At 50.8% G+C, this 20,707-nt stretch overlaps 1 protein-coding gene across 3 annotated transcripts in view; it reads left to right on the top strand.

Annotated features, from left to right (window-relative positions):
* The first annotated feature begins 3,846 nt into the window (after positions 1-3,846).
* Positions 3,847-20,707, top strand: part of ZNF609 (zinc finger protein 609) — a 121,646-nt gene continuing 104,785 nt past the window's right edge. Inside the window, exon 1 of one of the 3 annotated variants that reach the window (XM_042851643.2) lies at positions 3,847-4,084. The gene's annotated coding sequence lies outside the window, so the exon portion shown is untranslated. Of the gene's footprint in view, positions 4,085-18,634; positions 19,001-20,707 lie in introns of those variants that run through there. The other 2 variants (XM_005280945.5, XM_042851642.2) reach the window with 2 other exon arrangements.

The raw sequence follows: 20,707 nt of genomic DNA, 5'->3' as shown, positions 1-20,707 counted from the left end.
GATCATTATAACCATCTAATCTGGCATCTTGCATGAGGCAGCCAGAGTGTAAGGTGATGAGTCACGCCTGTGCTAGGCTACAGCCAATCCACAAGCCAAGAGCTGGTGGGGTGATTTTCAGGGCAGGTATTTAAGCCTCACAGGAGTAGCTCACTCTGCTTGATGTAATTCTACTTTTGGAACTCTATCCAGCCTGATAGTGGCAACAGATGGCCTAGGCCCAAGCCTGCGCCTGCTCTGGTCTTGCCCGTGCCCATGCCCTGGTCCTAGTCCTGCTCCAGCCTTGCTCTCACTCAGGCCTCATCCAACCCTGCTCTGGACTCCTGTGCTGACCACTAGGCATGATGATCCCTATTATGATTTCTGATACAGAGAATGTCATCCACTAATTCCTGCAGCAAGACAAATAATCCAAGGTTGAACTACAGCATGTGTTTCAGAAAGACTCCCAATTTTGTGGGAGAAAATGTGGCCTAGTAACTAGAGAATTGAAGTTGGACATAGGAGACCTGGGTGTTATTCCTGGATCTGCTGTTGAGGTACTTTGGACAAGTCACTTCACTGCTCCGTGCCTCAGTTTCCCCATCGGTAAAATGATACTGACTTCCTTTGTTATGCGCTTTGAGATCTATGGATGAAAAATCTTATATATTATTTGATATAAAGATTTCAAGTGATGGAAAATTGATTACATTCCTAGAATTTACTACATCACCACAACATTCCTAGATAATGTATAATCTGCTCAAATGCTTAATTACTCTCACTGCTAAAAATGTGCATTGTATTTCCAGTTTGAATTTTTGGGGGATAAATTGTGAAGGGCTTCAAAAGCAAGGGCCAAACTGGAAGACAACATGAAGAGTGCATGACACAGTCAAGGCGATGGACCAGAAAGATGACCTTGGTGGTAGCATTTAGAATGAACGTTAGGGGGGCGAACTGGGAGTATTTAGATGAGTCTAGAACAAGGAGCTGCAATAACCAAGATGATAAGAGCTTGGCCAAGGATTTTAGCAGAATGGGCACAGAGGAAAGGTTGGATCTTGGCGATGTTACGCTGGAAGCAGCAGCATGGTTTAAACATGGGCTGGATGCGTGAGTCAAAAGAAATGGATGAGTCAAAGATGAAGCCAAGACTGAAGGCCTGAGTGACATGGAGGATGGTGGATGACACAGAGGATGGGTGGGTTTAGAGGAAGATCAGGAGATTGGTTCTGGCCATGTTAAGTTTCAGTGGGTGACTGGATATTCATGTGGAAAAGACATAAGAACAAGAGCGGCCATACTGGGTCAGACCAAAGGTCCATAAATAAATAAAAAATAAATAAATTAATGGAGATCTCTCATCTCCTGGAACTAGAAGGGACCTTGAAAGGTCATTGAGTTCAGCCCCCTGCCTTCACTAGCAGGACCAAGTACTGATTTTGCCCCAGATCCCTAAGTGGCCCCCTCAAGGATTAAACTCACACCCCTGGGTTTAGCAGGCCAATGCTCAAACCACTGAGCTATCCCTCCCCCCCAAAATTTTTACCTCAGGAGATCATCTAGTCCAACCCCCTGCTCAAAGCGGGACAAATCCCCAGACAGATTTTTTTTTTTTTTACCCCAGTTCCCTAAATGGCCCCCTTAAGGGCTGAATTCACAACCCTGGGTTTAGCAGGCCAATGCTCAAACCACCGAGCTATCCCTCCCCATCGAGCTCAGTACAGTGGCCAATGCCAGGTGCCCCAGAAGAAATGAACAGAACAGGTAATCTTCAAGTGATCCGTTCCCTGTCGCCCATTCTCAGCTTCTGGCAAACAGAGGGTAGGGACACCATCCCTGCCCATTCTGGTTAATAGCTATTGATACACCTATCTTCCATGAATTTATTTAGTTCTTTTTTGAACCCTGTTATAGTCTTGGCCTTTATAACATCCTCTAGCAAAGAGTTCCACAGGTTGACTGTGTGTTGTGTGAAGAAGTACTTCCTTTTGTTTGTTTTATTCCTGCTGCCTATTAATTTCATTTGGTGACCCCTAGTTCTTGTGCTATGAGAAGGAGACAGACCATGATTTTGGTTTGGATGAAGGGAGGCAGGTCCTGAGTAGTGATTTGTGAATCACCTGCATAAAGATGGCTTTGTTCTTCTTTGTTCTCTCTTGTAATCAGTTTACAATCTGTGACAGAACTATACCACTTCCCCCAGGACTACTTAATTTCCTTAATAGCTTTTCTGAGGAACTCTATCAGAAGCTTTTTGAAAGTCCAAATAAGATCCACTAGCTCTTCTGCATCCTCTGCTTTGTTGAGTCTTTCAACAAATTCTAATGGACTGGAGATGCTGATTTCCTTCAGAGAGCTTCTTGTTGTTTATGTCTTTAGCTTATCTGCTCTTAACATTTCCATCTCACACTTTACCTATTTATCTACTACAGCCCTCCTAACAGTAGTCTCAGAGTGCCTCACAAGTGTTAATGGATGTTAGCTTTACACTCCACTTGGGGGGAGGGAGGAAGTGTTATCCCTGTTTTATGGATGGGGAACGCAGGCACAGTGTAGATTATGGGCAGGTCTATACTAGAATCATTACAGCGGTGCTGCTGTGCCCAGGGCCGGCTCCAGGCACCAGCTTAACAAGCAGGTGCTTGGGGCGGCCAAGTGAGAGAGGCAGCACCTGCGGCAATTCAGGGGCGGCAGGTCCCTCACTCCCTCTAGGAGCGAAGGACCTGCCGCCAAACTGCTGCCGCCGATCGCGGCTTTTTTTTTTTTTTTTTGCTTTGGGCGGCAGAAATGCTGGAGCCGGCCCTGGCTGTGCCGATGTAGCTGTGCTGCTGTAGCGGTGCTAATGCAGACGCTGTATGTCAACAGGAGAGATCTCTCCTGTCAGCATGATTGCTCCACCTCCCCGAGTAGCTCTGATGCTCTCCTGCCATTATAGCACTGTCCACACAGGCGCTTACGTTGGTGTAATTTATGTAACTCAGGGTGGTGGCTTTTCCACACTCCTGATTGACTTAAGTTATATGGAAGTAAAAGCTAGTGTAGACCTGCCCTAAGTAACTTTCTCCAGATCACACAAGAACTGTGAGGCTAAATTGGGACTTGAATACGGGTCTCTTGGCTTGCCTTTCCCACCAGACCAGCCTTCCCATCCTGTTATCGTTTTTTTTTGACTTGGTCTGAATCAGTGGCGTAGCTAGGAGTGGAAATTTGCGTGGACAGGCAATGCCAGACTGTGCTAGCTCACCTGATGCCACGCCCTCTTCCTGGCCCTGGTGCCCCCAGACATAGGGCTTCACCTGCCAAGTCGGGCATGCGCATAGGGTGGCTCAGAAAATGGCAAGGCAGAGCTGCCAGAGTGTAACTTTCTGAAGGGCGGGTGCATAACTCCCACCTGGATTTGAATGTCCAAGTGACACTCCAGGGTGGGCCTGGATGCTAAGTGCATGGGCCAGCCCACTGGTGGATATGCCCCTGGTCTGGATTTCCCTTTCCAGCTCAGCAGTGGTGTCCCCTATGTCTGTGTGGACGCTCTGGTGCCCTTCCTGCTGAGGTTCATGCTTGTCAGAGGGTTTGTCCCTCTGCCTTTCTCTGAGGGTCTGGCTCCATGTGCTCTGGGTTTCCCTGCCCTGTCCTGTGGGATCCCGATCTCTGGGGGGGATCCCGGTTTGGGTCAGTGTTCTGGGTTTGCCCCTCTGGGTCTCCTCGTCCTAGTTCTATCTCCGTGCTCCCCGCCTGGGCCCTAGGGCTGGACCCCGCGCCTCCGGCGGTCTGTGTGCACCGGGCATCCCGGCTCCGGGTTTTCCCTGCCTGGTGGCGGCGGTTCCGCGCGCCGGGTTTTCTCTCCGCCCGGCTCAGTGAGTCACGGCGGCTCCGGATCCGGGCTCCGCGCTCCGGGTCCCCCGCCCCGTGCGCGCTGAGCCGAGCCCGGAGCGCGGCGGCCGCTGAGAGCCCCCGGCCGGAGGCGCGGAGCGGCCTGCACTGAGCGCGGCGTGGCGGGATGGCGGCGGCGGTCCCGGGCCCGTAGCCGGCGGCGCTGGGAGCCCGGCGGCTCTATGGAAGAGACTTAGTAGAGCGCCCGGGACGGGACCGGAGCCGGGTGAGTCTGGGATCAGCCACAGGGCCTGGCGGGGGGAGGGGCTCCCGGAGTGTGACCCTCTCCCCACAGTGAGTCGCGGGGGGCGGCGGCGGCCCGGGAGTGTGACCCCCCGGTGAGTCGGGGGGGGGGGGGCGGCCCGGGAGTGTGATCCCCCTCCCCCCGGTGAGTCGGGGGGGCGGGCGGCCCGGGAGTGTGATCCCCCTCCCCCCGGTGAGTCGGGGGGGCGGGCGGTCCGGGAGTGTGATCCCCCTCCCCCCGGTGAGTCGGGGGGGCGGGCGGTCCGGGAGTGTGATCCCCCTCCCCCCGGTGAGTCGGGGGGGCGGCGGCGGTCCGGGAGTGTGATCCCCCCTCCCCCCGGTGAGTCGGGGGGGCGGCGGCGGTCCGGGAGTGTGATCCCCCCTCCCCCCGGTGAGTCGGGGGGGCGGCGGCGGTCCGGGAGTGTGATCCCCCCTCCCCCCGGTGAGTCGGGGGGGCGGCGGCGGTCCGGGAGTGTGATCCCCCCTCCCCCCGGTGAGTCGGGGGGGCGGCGGCGGTCCGGGAGTGTGATCCCCCCTCCCCCCGGTGAGTCGGGGGGGCGGCGGCGGTCCGGGAGTGTGATCCCCCCTCCCCCCGGTGAGTCGGGGGGGCGGCGGCGGTCCGGGAGTGTGATCCCCCCTCCCCCCGGTGAGTCGGGGGGGCGGCGGCGGTCCGGGAGTGTGATCCCCCCTCCCCCCGGTGAGTCGGGGGGGCGGCGGCGGTCCGGGAGTGTGATCCCCCCTCCCCCCGGTGAGTCGGGGGGGCGGCGGCGGTCCGGGAGTGTGATCCCCCCTCCCCCCGGTGAGTCGGGGGGGCGGCGGCGGTCCGGGAGTGTGATCCCCCTCCCCCCGGTGAGTCGGGGGGGGGCGGCGGTCCGGGAGTGTGATCCCCCTTCCCCCGGTGAGTCGGGGGGGGGGGGGCGGTCCGGGAGTGTGATCCCCCGGTGAGACGATGGGAGGGAGACTTTTCCTCCCACCCCGGAATATGCCCTCTTGGAAGCGGGGGGGGGGGTAGAGGGAGCTTAGGATCTCTCTTCCCTTGTGCCTGTTGTTGCTTGTAGGGCTCAGTGTGTTGGTGGCTGGGCTGGGGGCACCAGGGCCTGCGGGATCACAGGGGTGTGCTGGGCAGGGGGTGTAATGGGGTGCTAGGGTCTGAGGGGTTACAGAGGTGGGTGATGTGGGGCAAGGTTAGTGCTAAGTTGGGGAAGGGTGTGGGGGGCAGGACCAGGACAAACAGGGAGGTGGCACAAGGACAGATCTTTAGATAGAGGCTGGGTGCTGTGTCCTGGCTGGATATGGGGCATAGGATGTTAAGCACCAAGTGTTAGGCATGTGGTTGCTTGGGCTGGAGAGGGTGCTGGAGCAGGTGGTTTAAGGGAACCGGGTAGGGGGAAGGGATGAGGGCAAAGGGTAGACACAAGTGGCAGATTGGTTGGGAGAGTGATCTCAAATCCCAGCACTCAAGCCTCAGCGGAGTTAGTGTTCCCTTCTTCACCCATGTCCTTCACTCCAATCCTCACGCTGCCAGGAATTAAGAATTTGGGGAAACAAGTGAAGTGTCCCTTGGGGAGGTTTGTGGTGTCCTGTGCCAGGCTGCCTCCTGGCAGGCTCCTTCCTAACCTCCAGGCATTGTGCTGGCACTGCGGCTTTCTCCATTTCCTTTATTTGCAATGTGGGTTCGATCACTGTGCTTTCTGATGACTGATTTCCTTCTCTCCCCTTGGGCCTGTGCCTGATGAGGAGGAAGAACATCTGACCCGTGTGTGTGTGTTGTAGGGGTGTGTGAGAAAGAGACAGGCAGCAGCCCACAGCAGTTTCACGTCCCCAGTGTTGGGTTCACTGAGGGGAAAAGGACAGAGCCCTTCTGGGGGATTTTCTCAGCACAGATCACAGAGAATTAAATCCTCCAACAGACTCTTCACTGAAATGCAAACAGTCAATGTGGGAAGAAATCTTGCCTCTCCAAACACTGTTTCTCATGGGCGCCAGAGGCAGTGGCATCTGTGGGTCACAATCCTAGGCAAGGCACCTCAGATCACCTTAATTAAAGGCGGGTTTGATTGTGTTTTTTGATCCTCTGCTATCACTGCTTGGCTGTTCAGAGAAGTGCTACTATCTATCCTTGGAGCCCTGGTGCTGTTGTTCTGAAGCCTGCCCCCTCCTGCTGGGCCACAGGATCAGCTTGCCCTGCATGGCCTCCATCTGGATGGGGGCAGGGGAATGCTGTGAGTGGTAGGTGCCTAGAATTGGACTGAGAGGGTGAATCTGTTTGACTTCAGTTGTCTTCTCTCTTTTTCTGGAATGGGGCAGGGCCCCGAAGGGAGCATGGTTCCTGGCCGGAGGAAGAGTTGGGATTGGAATGTAACCCGTGCAAGGTTTATCTCGGCTGCTCTGGGGCCGGCTCCCCAAGAGGGGGTTATTTTCATTCCTTGATTGCAGGAGAAATGGCAAATATCTCTGGGTGACACCAGTTTGGGCTGTGGTGAGGAACAAACTAGCTGTGCTGGGAGCCCACAGTAATTGGTCTGATTTTATCTGAGTGAAGCAGAGGGGATAAAGCTGCTCTCTCTTGCCTGCCCATTGTATACACAGGGAAGGTCACGGGTTCAAGTCTTGTCTGTGAGACTTAGCTCTGCTCTGTCTGGGGAGCCTCCCAGCAGGCCATTTTGTCCCTGTACCAGGCAGGCCATTGCCACTGGTTGAGAGGTTGTACACAGATTTTTTTTTTTTTTTGCAAGGGACAATGAACATCTCATGGGCACATTCCCTCCCCCCTCCCTCCCCCCAGAAGAGTAAGGATGCCAGTGTCTGTGCTGAATCATCTGCTCTGCACAGCTGGCCATTGTGTGGCCAGCCCTGCAATGGGAACAGAGCACTGTGGGGAACAGGAGATTCCCTTCCGTAGTCTTGCCTGTCTGGATGTATTTACGTAAACCTGTTTCCATGCTCTGTGCAGTGACTCTGGCACAGGGTTATTCTGCATGTTCTCTTTGTTGGCTCACAGTGCTTGGAAAATCCAATCCGCTTATTTATTGATTAGCTTTCTTATAGTGTGATTTACAAGCAAAATGTTACCTGCTTCGGAATGAGAGCATTTTCATAAAAGTGATGGTTCAACATTTTCTCCCCCCTTCCATCCTCAGACATTCATTTGCCTCCCAAATCTCTGTGGTTGGGTATAAGATGTGGGAAGTGACCCATGTACACCCTTGAAATACTGCCACTTCTGGGGTGGGAAACGACAGCTGTTTAGGATTGCACAACATTGCTTTCCAACAGTTTAGGACAAGAATGCCGCATCAGTTAAAACCACCAGAGGAAGTCAGCAGGCAGGCTGTAATGACCTGAACTGGAGTTTAGCCAGGACACATCGGGAGTATCCCAAGCTGGATACTTTCTGTTGTTTGTTTGCATCTTGGAGACACATCTTTATGTGACTGTTATTTGAACTGCTCCTTATTCAGTCTTACATGCTATATATATGAGCATGCATAGACATGTCTATATTACACATGTGCACCTTCGTATTGCTCTACCATTCATTTAGGAAATAAACACTGCTCTTTGCAGGTGGTGTCATGGGATGGGACCTGTGCTGCTGTTTGGATTAATGTCCCAGACAAGGGCAGTAGCAGTTGTGAATATAGCAAAAGGGACCGCTCCTCCTCTAGTGGGATCACGGGGTAGCAGGTCCCCTCAGGCTTCCCCCAGCCTGAATATTGGATGTGTGTGTGATGCACTCATTTTCCTATACTTCCTGGCTCCTGGGAGAAACCCACTCTGTCTTTGATGTATTTATTGCTCTTCGATCATTAATCTACCTAAAAATACATTTTTTTTAATGAAAGAATAGGCAGAAATAGCTAGTAGTGAAGTATAAACAGCCAGTAGTCTAGCCTAAGAAATCCCACTGCGTGAGAGCCACCAAACAGGCAACAAAGTGAACGCAATAAATGAACTTTGAGAGGTAAGGGCCTGTGTTCATTAAGAATCTGATTTATTCTCTCTCTGTGCATCTCTCTTCAGGGTGAGGGGTGATAGCAACATATTGGAGTATGTGATCCAACCAGTACACTGGAAATTTTAACTGGACGCTGTTGAGATAGGTCAAATTTAATTTGGCCCAGCTTGGCCCAAGCTTTGCTTGCAGTGTCCAAATTGCTTTTGACAAAATTCCCTACATGCTGCAGTGCTATTTTCCCTTTTAATACCCCCACCCTCCTGAAAACCTACCACTAAGGCAGTACATACTTATGGGCAACCCTGCAATAACTGAGCTCTGTTGTTGGGCTGGTGTGGAGTCGTATGTTGTGTTACTCATTGGTGAGTGATACAGGTGTGACAGCTAAGAATGGGATTCTTTCCCTACGTGTAAGTGGAGACAGGTCTCCTGGGGTGATCTGAGGCTGTACTTGTGTGTTTTGGGTTCAGTTGGCGTGTGTAACTGTGATACACCCAGCGTTCATTGGCTTTGGGCTGCCCACTGTGCTTCTGAGCAAATGTTCATCAGGGAACCAGACAGAGCTGAGCCAATTTATGTCTCTTTTGACCTTGCACTTTGGCACACTTGAGCCAGGATTTCTGTAAATTCTTCAGGGCAGGGACTATGTCTCTTTGTGTGTTTGCACAGTGCCTAGCACAATGGGTCTCTGATGCTGATTGGAGCCTCTGGGCACTAGTGTAATAGGAATATTAAATACACTGTATTAAGTCTCTTTGTCCCTCTGCTACTGAGTATTATGTAAATAGGATGGTATTTATGGTTCCAGGTGCACTGTTTCTGGGATGCAACACATGGAGTGTGTGCACAGTTGCTTCCTTTAAGGCTTTTATGCCCCGATCCTCATTGTGGTTGGATTATCTGGCATTAGAAACAGCCCTGCCCAGAGAAAATTGTGGGCACATGTTTACACTGCGCAGATCACATGCCTATTCAGACAAAGGGAGGTGAGGCCTGCTGGTGAGGGTTTCGCAGGGAGCAGTTGCTTGTACACACAGAACACCCGCTTTGGCTGACCTGCAGAGCGGTGGTGCCAGAGGCCTGGGGCAAAGCAAGGTGAATGCTTGGCTGCAGTGGAGTGTATTCTGTTGAAATCCTTACACAGAAAATCTGTGTGTGGCTGTTGTCCCTAGTTTGGCTGATCAGTGTTTCCTTTATAAATTTGTAGATTACATGGGAACTCCCAGGTCAAGGGGAGATTTCAGGCATCTCTTTGGAAGATTCACTGGAAGATATGGACCGATGTTTTCCTAACCTTTGATCCATTCCTCCACTTCCGTGTTTAGAGCTCCTAAGAGCTTGTTCCTACAAATGCAGCCAAGTTCCCATCTACTGCTCTCCCCTTATTCTCACAGTTGCATGTAGGGTCAGGAGCCCTGGCTCCCACTCTTGTGCCTTTACCATTAGGCCATCGTTGTAGTGTATAGCCTTCCTGTTTTACTGATATGTTTATGCACATTTAATGTAGATATCTAAGTATCATGCTGCTTGCATGTCTAGAAAGGAGTACACATTGCAAAACCTAAAGCAGTGTTAAGGTTTCAGATCTGAACACAAAGGAGCCAGGAAGTTCAGTTGCCAAAAGCAAAGTTAACTCAGCTGCATGCATGTACTGTATATTATGTTCTGCACCCAAGTCTAAGCAATAGTTGAAAATAGTATTTGTGGATGAGTCAAGGTTCATGCCTGAGAATCTTGACTTTTGTGTTTTAAATTGGTAAGTTTTTTGCATTTTATTTCCTTCTTTTATTTGGGGAAAAAAAACTGCAAATGACTCTTTGTGCCTTCCCTGCCCTCAGCACGGTAGAGATGTGGAATGATTTTGCAACATCAGATGTTAAATACAACCACTGGTGTACATTACTTCTATCTGGGCCAATACATCTGTGCTGTTAAGTGGCTGGAAACTTTAATACATTTTATACAGTGCTTTTGTAATTTAGTTATTTTGTCTTTGTGTGCACACAGCGAAGTGGTTCTTACTGAAAACTGACCACCTGTGCCGCATGAGTGTGTGTAATGTGTTTTATCTTTTTTGTTTATAAAAATGAGATATTATCCTGCTTGGTTAATTTAGGACTATGGAAGGATTTTATGCAAAACTACCTCAGAATCTTATTTCTGTGATGAGACAAAAAGAATAGGCAGTTTTAGTCTTCCAAGAACAGTCCTTTGCGAACTTTCAAATGAATGAAAATGGGGCATTACATAGTGCTACTGTGAATACCGCTGTAGAGTAGAACTTCGCTAATCTGCACAAGAATTGTTGGTCTCTCCCCAAAGATTTAGTAGCAAATGCTGTAGTGAGATTTCTTGTTAGCAAGATTTCATTATTTTTGCCAAACCTAACATAGAACCTTTCCTAGCATTTGCAGTATCACCACAAGTAATTAAAACGGAACTACAGCTAACAAAATAAATGAGCAAAGTACATTTCAATGCATTATTCTTGCTTTTTATTGTATTCCTTTATGTACTTGCTAATTCACAAAATTGTGTAATTTTCAATGGGTCATTAGTGTGAATTAGCCAGGGTCTGATGTATATCATGGCTTTTCAAATGTGCTTTATTAATCTATAAAATACACCTATTTATTATCCCTCCCTAAAAAAAATCGCTGAAGGGGTTTTGTTGTCTAGTATTCCCTGCACTCGGATTTGTTCCTGCATGTCCGTAGACCTTGCTTTGCAGTCTGATTGGCCTCTCCCAAACTGCTCCTGGGCTGACGCTTGACAGCAAGAGAGATCATGAGTGCAGGTAATATACATTCTACTCCTGCAGATGAAGCCCTTGCTAGCTTTAGCCAAGGTGCACTAATTGGTTATTGAATGAAGGGAATTAAGAGCATTAATAGATGAAGTGGCAGCCCCTTCATTTTTGGAATCAGAGACATTTTCCTCTTCTGCTAAAGCATTTGAGGCTGCCAGTGCCGCGCATTTGTGGTCTCCCTAAGGAGGCCTAGAATTCTGCGTGTCTGCTAGATTGAAAGGCCTGCAAGCAAGACAGGCAGACAGGCAATCCTGTGACCTATTGAGAGGGGCAGGCCATCAGGGCAGTGGAGAGGTCACTCCCAGGGCAGTCTGGGGCTCTTTGCGCTGCACTGTACCTGGCCTGTGCTACTTGACTCCAGGATGTTGGGATCAAAGCAGAATCGTGGCTGGAAGCCATTGCTTTGCTGGTCACATGACTCATTTTGATCAGTCCAGTTATTTTCCCTGAATTTGGTGATGAGCTTTTGAAGTTAGAAACAAACTTCCCCTGTCATGTTTCCCTTCACGCCAGTTGGTGGTGTGAGCACCAGTGCTGACTCCAAGCTGCTTTCTCCCTGAATGTGGTGCTCACTGAGGCATGCTTGCTTTATCCTTGGCCCTCCCTTCCCCTGCTGGAGTCATCTGCTTGGGGAACAACTCCAGTAGAACAACAAGCAGTCTGGTGGCACCTTAAAGACTAACAGATTTATTTGGGCATAAGCTTTCGTGAGTAAAAACCTCACTTCTTCGGATGCAACTCACGAAAGCTTATGCCCAAATAAATCTGTTAGTCTTTAAGGTGCCACCAGACTCCTTGTTGTTTTTGTAGATACAGACTAACACGGCTACCCACTGATACTTAACTCCACTAGCCACTTGGAAACACTCTAATTACTGCAGCTATTATAATCACTGCCCAGATCTACCTCCCCCACCCCTTCTGTCTTCCTTCCCCCTCCTCTCCCTCAGGCAGCAGGAGCTGAACTGGAATCTCAGAGCACAGCCAGCTTGAAACAAGCCCTAGATCTTGCCAAGGCAACTGGAGCTGACAAGGCTGGTTTTTCATGGTAATTTTGCTATTTGCCTGAAGAATCCCATAAATTAAAGGTGAGAAGAGCCTATTCAGTTACACCCAGTTCGTCCCCTCCCTGCTCCAATACCAGCCAGGGCAAAGTTGAGCTGTAAAGTATGTGAATTGCTTCCTGGCTCTTTGAGCTGTGGTCAAGTGACCTTTGCCGGCGCTCCCCTGCCTGAGGGGCGCGCTACTGACCTTTGCCGGCGCTCCCCTGCCTGAGGGGCGTGCTACTGACCTTTGCCGGCGCTCCCCTGCCTGAGGGGCGCGCTACAGACTCTGGCTGGCGGCCGCCCCGCCGCTAATTCCCCGCTGACGGAGGCGTGACCCAGGCCGGCCAGTGACCTCGTAGCTCCCCACCACCCCCTAGCGGGTAGGTGGGCCGACGCCGATCACAGGTACAGAGGACAGGCATGGTAAGAGGACACTGGTCTACATCCGAAGAAGTGGGCTGTAGTCCACGAAAGCTTATGCTCTAATAAATTTGTTAGTCTCTAAGGTGCCACAAGTCCTCCTGTTCTTCTTTTTGCGGATACAGACTAACACAGCTGCTACTCTGAAACTTTTCATGGTAAAACAGAGTACTTGTAACAGCCAAGGCTCTGGCTAGGGCTGCCATGACGACTGACAAGGTGTTAGCCATCAGGTGTGCAGACACAATATTTAGAGTACAGCCATAGTGTGGGTTGGGTGTTGGATTTAAGAACCAAGACCTGTGAGAAGGAAACTGGCTCAGTAGTTCTGCACCCTGAAAACCTTTTCGTCCATGGTCATTGGGCTTCTCTGTGGGGTTTCTTTGTTTGAGCTAAGGCCTAGAGGCATTGCAGGGGGTTGTGGGGGCAGGGGAAGTTTGTGTTTTAGCTTAATTGCAGCTTTGGGGCTTTGAACCTCGGGGCTGCTCTTTAAGTGCTTTACTATGTTAAACTGTCAGGGACTTTAAAAGTCTGGCAAAATTCACTGCAGGACATTTGGGCCAGTGTAAAATTTCTCCCAGATGAGGAGGCAGTACCCTGCCAGAGGCCATGTTGTCTAGAGGTATGGTCACCTGCAGTCTATGACCACTTGCTCCTGACTGGCCTCAGTAATCCTCTCAGCTCCCTCTGAGGTTGAGAGCTATTGCTCATCTCTGTTTGACAGGCAGGAAAACTGAGGCCTGAAAAGGGAAGTGACTTTTTCAGGGTGACAGACTAGTGACTGTCCGAATGGGGTTAAATCACAGCTCTCCTGTGTACTAGGTCTGCTGGATCCACCTCTAGCGCACACTGCTGGTTAGCCTGTGTGGCTCTCCCACTGCAAAAGGGAGCTATTAATACAGTACCTACTGACCTTGGTTGCAGGCATGCCCTTGGCCCTCTTGTTTAATGCTAAGCTGACACTCGGTGTCTTGTTTGTTGGCTTGGGGTATCTGCACATGGGAAGCACAGGTCACATCACAACAGGAAAGGACCAGTCATATTGCCATGGATACTAGTGAGCCAGCGTTAGTGGAGAGGGTCAGTATTGCAGCAGCATCCAGCATGAGGTTCCCCAAAATCCCACACTGCATTGCACCAGGTGAAGGGTGGACCGTCTCTTGTGTCTCCCCTGACGCTAGGGCCAGTGAGCTGCATGCAGTTTGGGGTTGCTTTGGAGGCACTCTGGGTTGGGTTAGGCGTGGGCCCAGCAGACCAGAGACTTCTGTTCTGGTTTTGATGCTGGCTTGCAATGTGACATAGGGCATGTCACTTAACTTCTGTGCGTGCATGTCTTCCTAGCTGTAAACTGATGACAGTATTTACCAGTGTGGGGTGGTCTGCGGGCAGTAAGCAGTTAGTGTTTGAACAGCATTTTGGAAATGGAAGTGCTAGAGCAGGGGTCGGCAACCTACGGTACGCAAGCCGATTTTGAGTGGCACGCTGCCTGCCCGGTGAGAGGAGGAGGAGGAGGGGCGGAGGGGCCGGAATGCATCAAGCTGGGGGAAGAAGCGGGGGAGGAGGGAAGCTTGGCTGCCGCAGGCCCAAGCTTCTGCCTCCTGCCCCTGCAGGGGAGAGTGGTGGGGGGGGTCTCGGCCCCCCGCCCCACTCAGCCCACCCACCCACCGCTCTCCCCTGCAGGGGCAGGAGGCAGAAGCTTGGTCCTGCGGCAGCCAAGCTTCCCCCTTCCCTCGTTTCTTCCCCCAGCTTGGTACATTACGGCCCCTCCTCCTCCCCCCCGCCCCCCTGCTGGCGATGGCCCTTGCGAGGGGGAGGGGGAGCGGAGCAGAGCCGAGCGGCAGCGTGCTCAGGCAGAGAGAGGTAGGGACGGGCCTTGGGGAAGGGGATGGAACCCTGCACTTCCACACACACCCTAGCCCTCTGCCCTGACCTCCTCCCAACGCCCAGCCTTCTGCCCTGCACCTCCACAAACCCTCTGCCCTGACCTCGAGTCGCTTCCAACGCCCAGCCTTCTGCCCTGCACCTCCACCCCCCCGCCAGCCCTCTGCCCTGACCTCGAGTCACCCCCAACACCCAGCCTTCTGCCCTGCACCTCCACACACACCCCAGCCCTCTGCCCTGACCTCTCCTCAACAGCCAGCCTTCTGCCCTGCACCTCCACAAACCCTCTGCCCTGACCTCGAGTCGCCTCCAACGCCCAGCCTTCTGCCCTGCACCTCCACCCCCCCGCCAGCCCTCTGCCCTGACCTCGAGTCACCCCCAACACCCAGCCTTCTGCCCTGCACCTCCACACACACCCCAGCCCTCTGCCCTGACCTCTCCTCAACAGCCAGCCTTCTGCCCTGCACCTCCACAAACCCTCTGCCCTGACCTCGAGTCGCCTCCAACACCCAGCCTTCTGCCCTGCACCTCCACACCCCTCCCAGCCCTCTGCCCTGACCTCGAGTCGCCTCCAACACCCAGCCTTGTGCCCTGCACCTCCACACCCCTCCCAGCCCTCCGCCCTGACCTCTAGTTGCCTCCAACACCCAGCCTTCTGCCCTGTACCCCCACACACCCCCAGCCCTCTGCCTCTACTCCTGAACCCCCCACACATCCACCCTTCTGCCCTGCACCCCCACACCCGCCAGCCTTCTGCCCTGACCCCTGAACCCCCCCCACACCTCTCTGCCCTGACCCCTGAATCCCCCCACACCACCGGCCTTCTGCCCTGAACCCCCCACATCCCCACTGCCCTCTGCCCTGACCTCTGAACCCCCCCCACACCCAGCCTTCTGCCCTGCATCCTCTGCCCTGACCCCTAAACCCCCGCCCAGGTCTGGGGTCCCGGCTGCCGGCCCCTTGCCAGCCGGCGTCCCGGCCACAGGCCCCGCTCAGCCCACTGCAGGCCTAGGTGAACAAAACCCCAGGCTGGAAGCGGGCTGAGCAGACTGGCGACGTAAGATCAGCATTTTAATTTAATTTTAAATGAAGCTTCTTAACCATTTTGAAAACCTTGTTTACTTTACATACAACAATAGTTTAATTATATAATATAGACTTAGAGAGAGAGAGAGAGACCTTCTAAAAAACGTTAACATGTATTACCGGCACGCGAAACCTTAAATTAAAATGAATAAATGAAGACTCGGCACACCACTTCTGAAAGGTTGCCTACCCCTGTGCTAGAGAGATGCTGTTAGCTATCTCTGCAGCTTGGAGGAGCAGTGAGCAAATGGGCACATCCCTCTTTGCTCTGCTGCCTTCTCTAGAACTATAAGGGGAGCAGGAAAGCTTGGGAAGGGGTGGGGGGGGCATAGGGAGGGAGCAGTGTTTGGAAGAAGCACTTCCTTCAGCTAAAAACTGATTTAGAAGGAAAATGAGATGTTCCAGAGAGTAGAGATGGCATTTTTAGGTTCTCCTGGAGGGTGTAGCTTAGTGGTCTCCTGAACACAGGATTTGAAATATTCCCCTTCCACTTCTTTGGAGCCATAGGGTCAAATCTAGCCAGTTTGGCTCAACCCTTTGTTCTCCTCCAGATAATCTGTTTTGCATATAAACAATGAGGAGTCCGGTGGCACCTTAAAGACTAACAATTTTCAGACATGATATTTTAAATGGATGCCCCTCTTTGTGGATATTGGAGGTTATGATGCTTTTATTAAGAGCAGATGTTTGCCCCAGTGGTGGTGTTCTTTATACTGTTTGGCTGTCATTCTCCACCCCATAGGCTACTGAGGTGGTGTTGTATAGATATAAAGTATATAATATATAATTAATACAATATTTGATGCCTGCTTAATTGGAACATCTGCCGTAAAATTGATTAAATCTAAATATCATGTATGAGGATGATTCTTGCTCAGTTGTGTCAATATTAGCATAAATTCTGCTGGAGAATGAATTTAGTTAGTGACAAGTAATTAAAAAAAGTTTAGCTAGGTGTTAAATACATGTGAGATGCAAAACTCTGGTCTTCTGCCACACAGATTGCCAGATAAGGCTTAAGAGGTATATTTTGTTCTGTACACAGTAGGCTTTGGTCAAAAATTCCAGGGCTTAGGTGAAATCAAAGCCAAATAATTGCAAATCTAAAGAGCTATAAATCCCAGGAGCAACTTTTTTTTTTTTTTTAAAGGAAATTCTGTGCCATGAACTCAGGTTAAAGGCAACATTGAGTGACTTGCTGACGGTTAAAAGAAAAGTTTGTTTGTGCCAGTTTTTGCTACTTCATAATATATAAAGAAGGCCTGAAGGGGTAGGGTATATGTTTTTATGGTCAGGCTTGACAAAGCCCTGGCTGTGATGATTTAGTTGGGAATTGGTCCCGCTTTGAGCAGGGGGTTGGACTAGATGACCTCCTGAGGTCCCTTCCAACCCTGATATTCTGTGATTCTATGTATGGGTTTTTAACTCCAGCTTTAGTTCTTACCTCAGAAATATCAGCAATGTCAAGACTGGTCTTCCTTGGTTTTGTTGGAGGATTTCTTGGGGGTTATGTATTGGGAGTTCTTGGACCTCAACTGAAGGGATGAGGGGGGTGGGGTTGTGTGTTGCAATCTTTAAGCAAGAGAGTCTGCCTACTGTATTTTTCCACTCTATGCATCTGATGAAGTGGGTTATAGCCCACAAAAGCTTATGCCCAAATAAATTTGTTAGTCTCTAAGGTGCCACAAGGACTCCTCGTTGTTTTTTCTCTCCCCAATGTCTATTTGACATTGGAGTTAAATAAACTAATAAAAACAAGCTTAGAATTTTTAAATAATCTGACTAAGTTTTTTCTGAAGCTTAGACCAGACTGGTTCTGAAATGACTGTATGTTACTGGATTTGGTGTTTAATAGGAAATTCCTCTTTGTATGGATGTAATTGAATGTGGCTGTCAGGAATGGCCATATTTGAAAGTTATAAGCCTGGGAGGCAGACTCAAGGTTAAGTTTTTAACCTTAACTCTGCATTTTCTGACTTGATGCTGAATTTCTCAGCTGAAAGTTGCATTAATTTTTTGTGTGTAAAACACTAGTTGATGTTCAGGGGAGCTGTAAGTTAAAACTTCCAGCTGACATCAGTGTGGACTTGGCTGTGGTTTCCTCCCAAAGCAGCCTAGTGATCCATATGCAGACAAGGTCTTCTCAGAATGACTGTGCTGGTCTTTATCTCCCCCGACACCTCCAATTGCTTCCAGTTATCTGCTGCTCCTTGTCAAAGGGGTGATTATAACCAGAGGTGGAGGGAGACAGTAATGCCATATTCTGCACTTCTATAGCGCCTTTCATTCCAGGATCTCCGTGTGTTACAAATCAGACCCAAGAATGGCTTATGATCCAAATGCCATCCAAGGTCAGATTCCACTTCTAATATAAAGGTGCAGCCAAAGGAAACGATAGGTTCTAGCATGCATTGTTTTACTTCCAGCCAAAGGATCCGGCTGCATTGCATGCTGGGAGCTGTAGTTTTCATGGAAGTGCACCTCCATATTAAAAGAGGAGGGTGGCTCCATTTTATTCAAAGTGGGTTCAGCCTTCTTGCTCCTGGCAGGTTGCCAGCGTGGCCCTTGCTTGGGCAAACTTTGGTGGCCCCTGGTCGTTTGAGAAAAAGCAAGTGACATGTTAGCTTCCACTTCAAACCGAGCTTAATTCCAGAGATAACAGCGTGTTTTGAAACCTGGACTTCAGTGTGTTTTGGAACATCTTGGACACCCACTGTGTGAATGCGACACAGGAAACTTGCCCCAGTTGGGTGGCAACTCGCAGGGGTGTCATAGTAAATCTCCTTTGTCTGCTCCAGCTGGACTGATGTGTGGGGGAGAGCAGAACTCCCTCCCCTGCACTGTTCTTGATCTGAAAGCAGCAAGTGAGTGAGGAAGCTCCTTTGTGCAGATTTCTCAGTCTCCTCTTGTGCGTGCCAGCTGGCTCTTGTTCAACATTTTTTTCATCGCTAGAGAGAGGGGGCGGGGAGAAAGAAATATCTTAAAAAGAAATCTACAAAAACGACATGGGAGTTACTTAAAAAAAAAAATCCAACCCAAACAAGCCAGGCTGGGGGATTACAGAGGTAGCATTAGGAGTCGAGAGCAGAGAGCTGGCACTGCAGCTCTGGAAAGGAAGGCGAGTCCCCTCTTGAGTTTCTTTAGTCGTAAAAGGAAACAAAAAAGGATCTTGTGTGGAGGCAACATATGGGGAAAGCTGTAGGCTGGCTGCCAAAACTAGATGGCGGGAGAAAGGGCCTGCAGTACAGCATCCTCTCGCATTTCTGCATTGTCCCACTTGGAAAATTGGGCACCTGTGGGGCTGGATGGGGTGGGTAGTTGTTCCGTGCAGCGAGCAGCAGTTCCTACTTTGTTCTGACTGAGATTTTGCTCTTCTGATTCTACTCCTCCCTCCAACCGGTGCTGGGATTGCCTCCCACTCCTATCGTTGGGGCTGCTCTTGGACAGATGGGTGCGTTTGCTGGCTTGGACTGGGTCCAGTGAGGGCGAGCAGTTATTTGAAACCCTCCTCTGCTTTGGTCTGCTGTAGAGTGGCAGCCGTCTGGCCAGAGGAAACACCTCGCACAGGAGATTTCCCGTCGTCTTTGCTGTTCCTTGTTGCGGGCATTCCTGAAAGTTAATCAGGGTGAAAATTGCAGTCAGTCATGTCTGGAAGCCACCAGAGGCTAATCCCGGAGTGCTGCAGATTCGAGCACATGGGTAGGAGACAGTCTCTTTATGTGTGGGCTGGCTGACTTTCTGCCAGCGGAATAGCTTGCTTCTGGTTTTTGTCACCCTTGGGCGTTAAATCATTCCCTGTTTAGGTTTTTCTGCCTCTTGCTCCACTACAACAGCTCAGAAGGAATGCAGGCTCCTTGGGTTTACAGAAGATCCGCTGGGGTGTGTTCCAGCACAAAGAGCCCTGGCTAATGTGGTTTCCCAGGTCTCCGGCTGGTGCTGGTGTGTTTGAAATGCTCTCTGTCTGTTTGAATAGCTTTCTCTGGGTGTGTTTGCCAGTGGCTGTTAGCTCAGAAAGTGAACTTTCCGGTTTGTCTCTAATGCGTTGGCTTCTTCCCAGTGCATAGATGTGGATTGTGGAGGTTCCAGCACCAAATGGAGCTGAATTATTCATGTCTATGTGTGTGCAGCATTCCCCAGTGGATAACTGTCTCCCTGAAGAACCTCTGCTCCAGGCCCTCTCAAAATGCCTTGTTGGCAGGTTTCCAGCCTCACAGGTGACCGCATGCCTTTTCTGTTGTGTAGGGATCAAGCCTGCAATGGGAGGAGGTGAGGGGAAGACTAGCTGTGGCTGCATAAGCCTCTTCACTGTTTTCTGTGGTTCTGTGATTTCTTTGTCTCTTATCCTTCTCCCAGAGGAGGCAGAGTTTCTGATGGGCACCTAATGGGGGCAACTTGCCAGGAACCAGAGGGCTGTGCATAATGGGCATCAGTAATTAAGTTGTAATGAGTCTTCCTGAGTATGGAGGTGCAGCCTGTGATGAGTACAGGTCCCGGCATGCACCGCTTGCTCTGCCTCAGAGCGTGTGTTGCAGCCTGGACCTGTAGTCTGCACAGGCTGCATTCTCTGTGTCGGTAAAGGTGTCCACAGAGCCAGGCTGTGTTAGTGTCTCCAGATGTGTGTACTGGAGTTAAGTTGTCAGCCAGCACTGTGTGAGGGGTGGACATGATCAGCGCCCCCTGAAGTTCTCTGCTTTGTCTTGTTTACAGGGGTTTTCTCTTCTTTCTCCGTGCTGGGGGACAAGTCGTGCCTTCAATTACACTAGTATAATCTCATGGGCGTCCCTTGGGTTGCATGGGTGAGGCAGAGGGCACGGTGTGCATTGGGTAGTGTAGCTTGAAAAGGAGCATTTTCATGTGGGCAGACCTGTCCCTGCTGGGCACCAGCTCATCAGCTTTTGCAGGCTGCCATAGATAAATTGCTAGTGGCTCCTAGTTGCTTGGCTGCTGTGAGTCTCACTGAGCGACTGACCCTCTGAGGGCTATGTGTGCGTTCATTCCAGCTCTGCCCTGAATCTGTGATACTCTTCTTAGGCTGAGAAGCCACATCAGTGAGCTGGCAGCTCTTCATCGATGGATTGCTCTGTTGGAGTGGGACCAAATCACTTACCATCTGATGGCTAAGGTTGAGTTGGAACCTGGAGGGTAGAAATTGGGGGGTGATTGGGACTGAATGATCGTGCTGAGATGAAGAGGGCTGCTTTAGTTTAGCTGTCAAGTCATTCTGTGTACATAAGAGATAGTGGTGCAGGATAGCATAAAGGGATCTCAGGCCGTGTGAATTGCTCCCCTGGGGTGGCTCTAAAACATCCCTGCTGTTGGATGCCGGGGGAGAGTTTCTCTAGTGAGTGAGGTGTCTCCATCTCCCTTTCAGCTGGGTTCTTGCCTGAATAGCACTTGGAGTTACTT

Source organism: Chrysemys picta, chromosome 10 (assembly GCF_011386835.1).
Source record: "Chrysemys picta bellii isolate R12L10 chromosome 10, ASM1138683v2, whole genome shotgun sequence".
Classification (NCBI taxonomy): Eukaryota; Metazoa; Chordata; order Testudines; family Emydidae; genus Chrysemys; species Chrysemys picta.
Note: the sequence above shows the minus strand (reverse complement) of the source record. Positions and strands in the feature narration are given on the sequence as shown.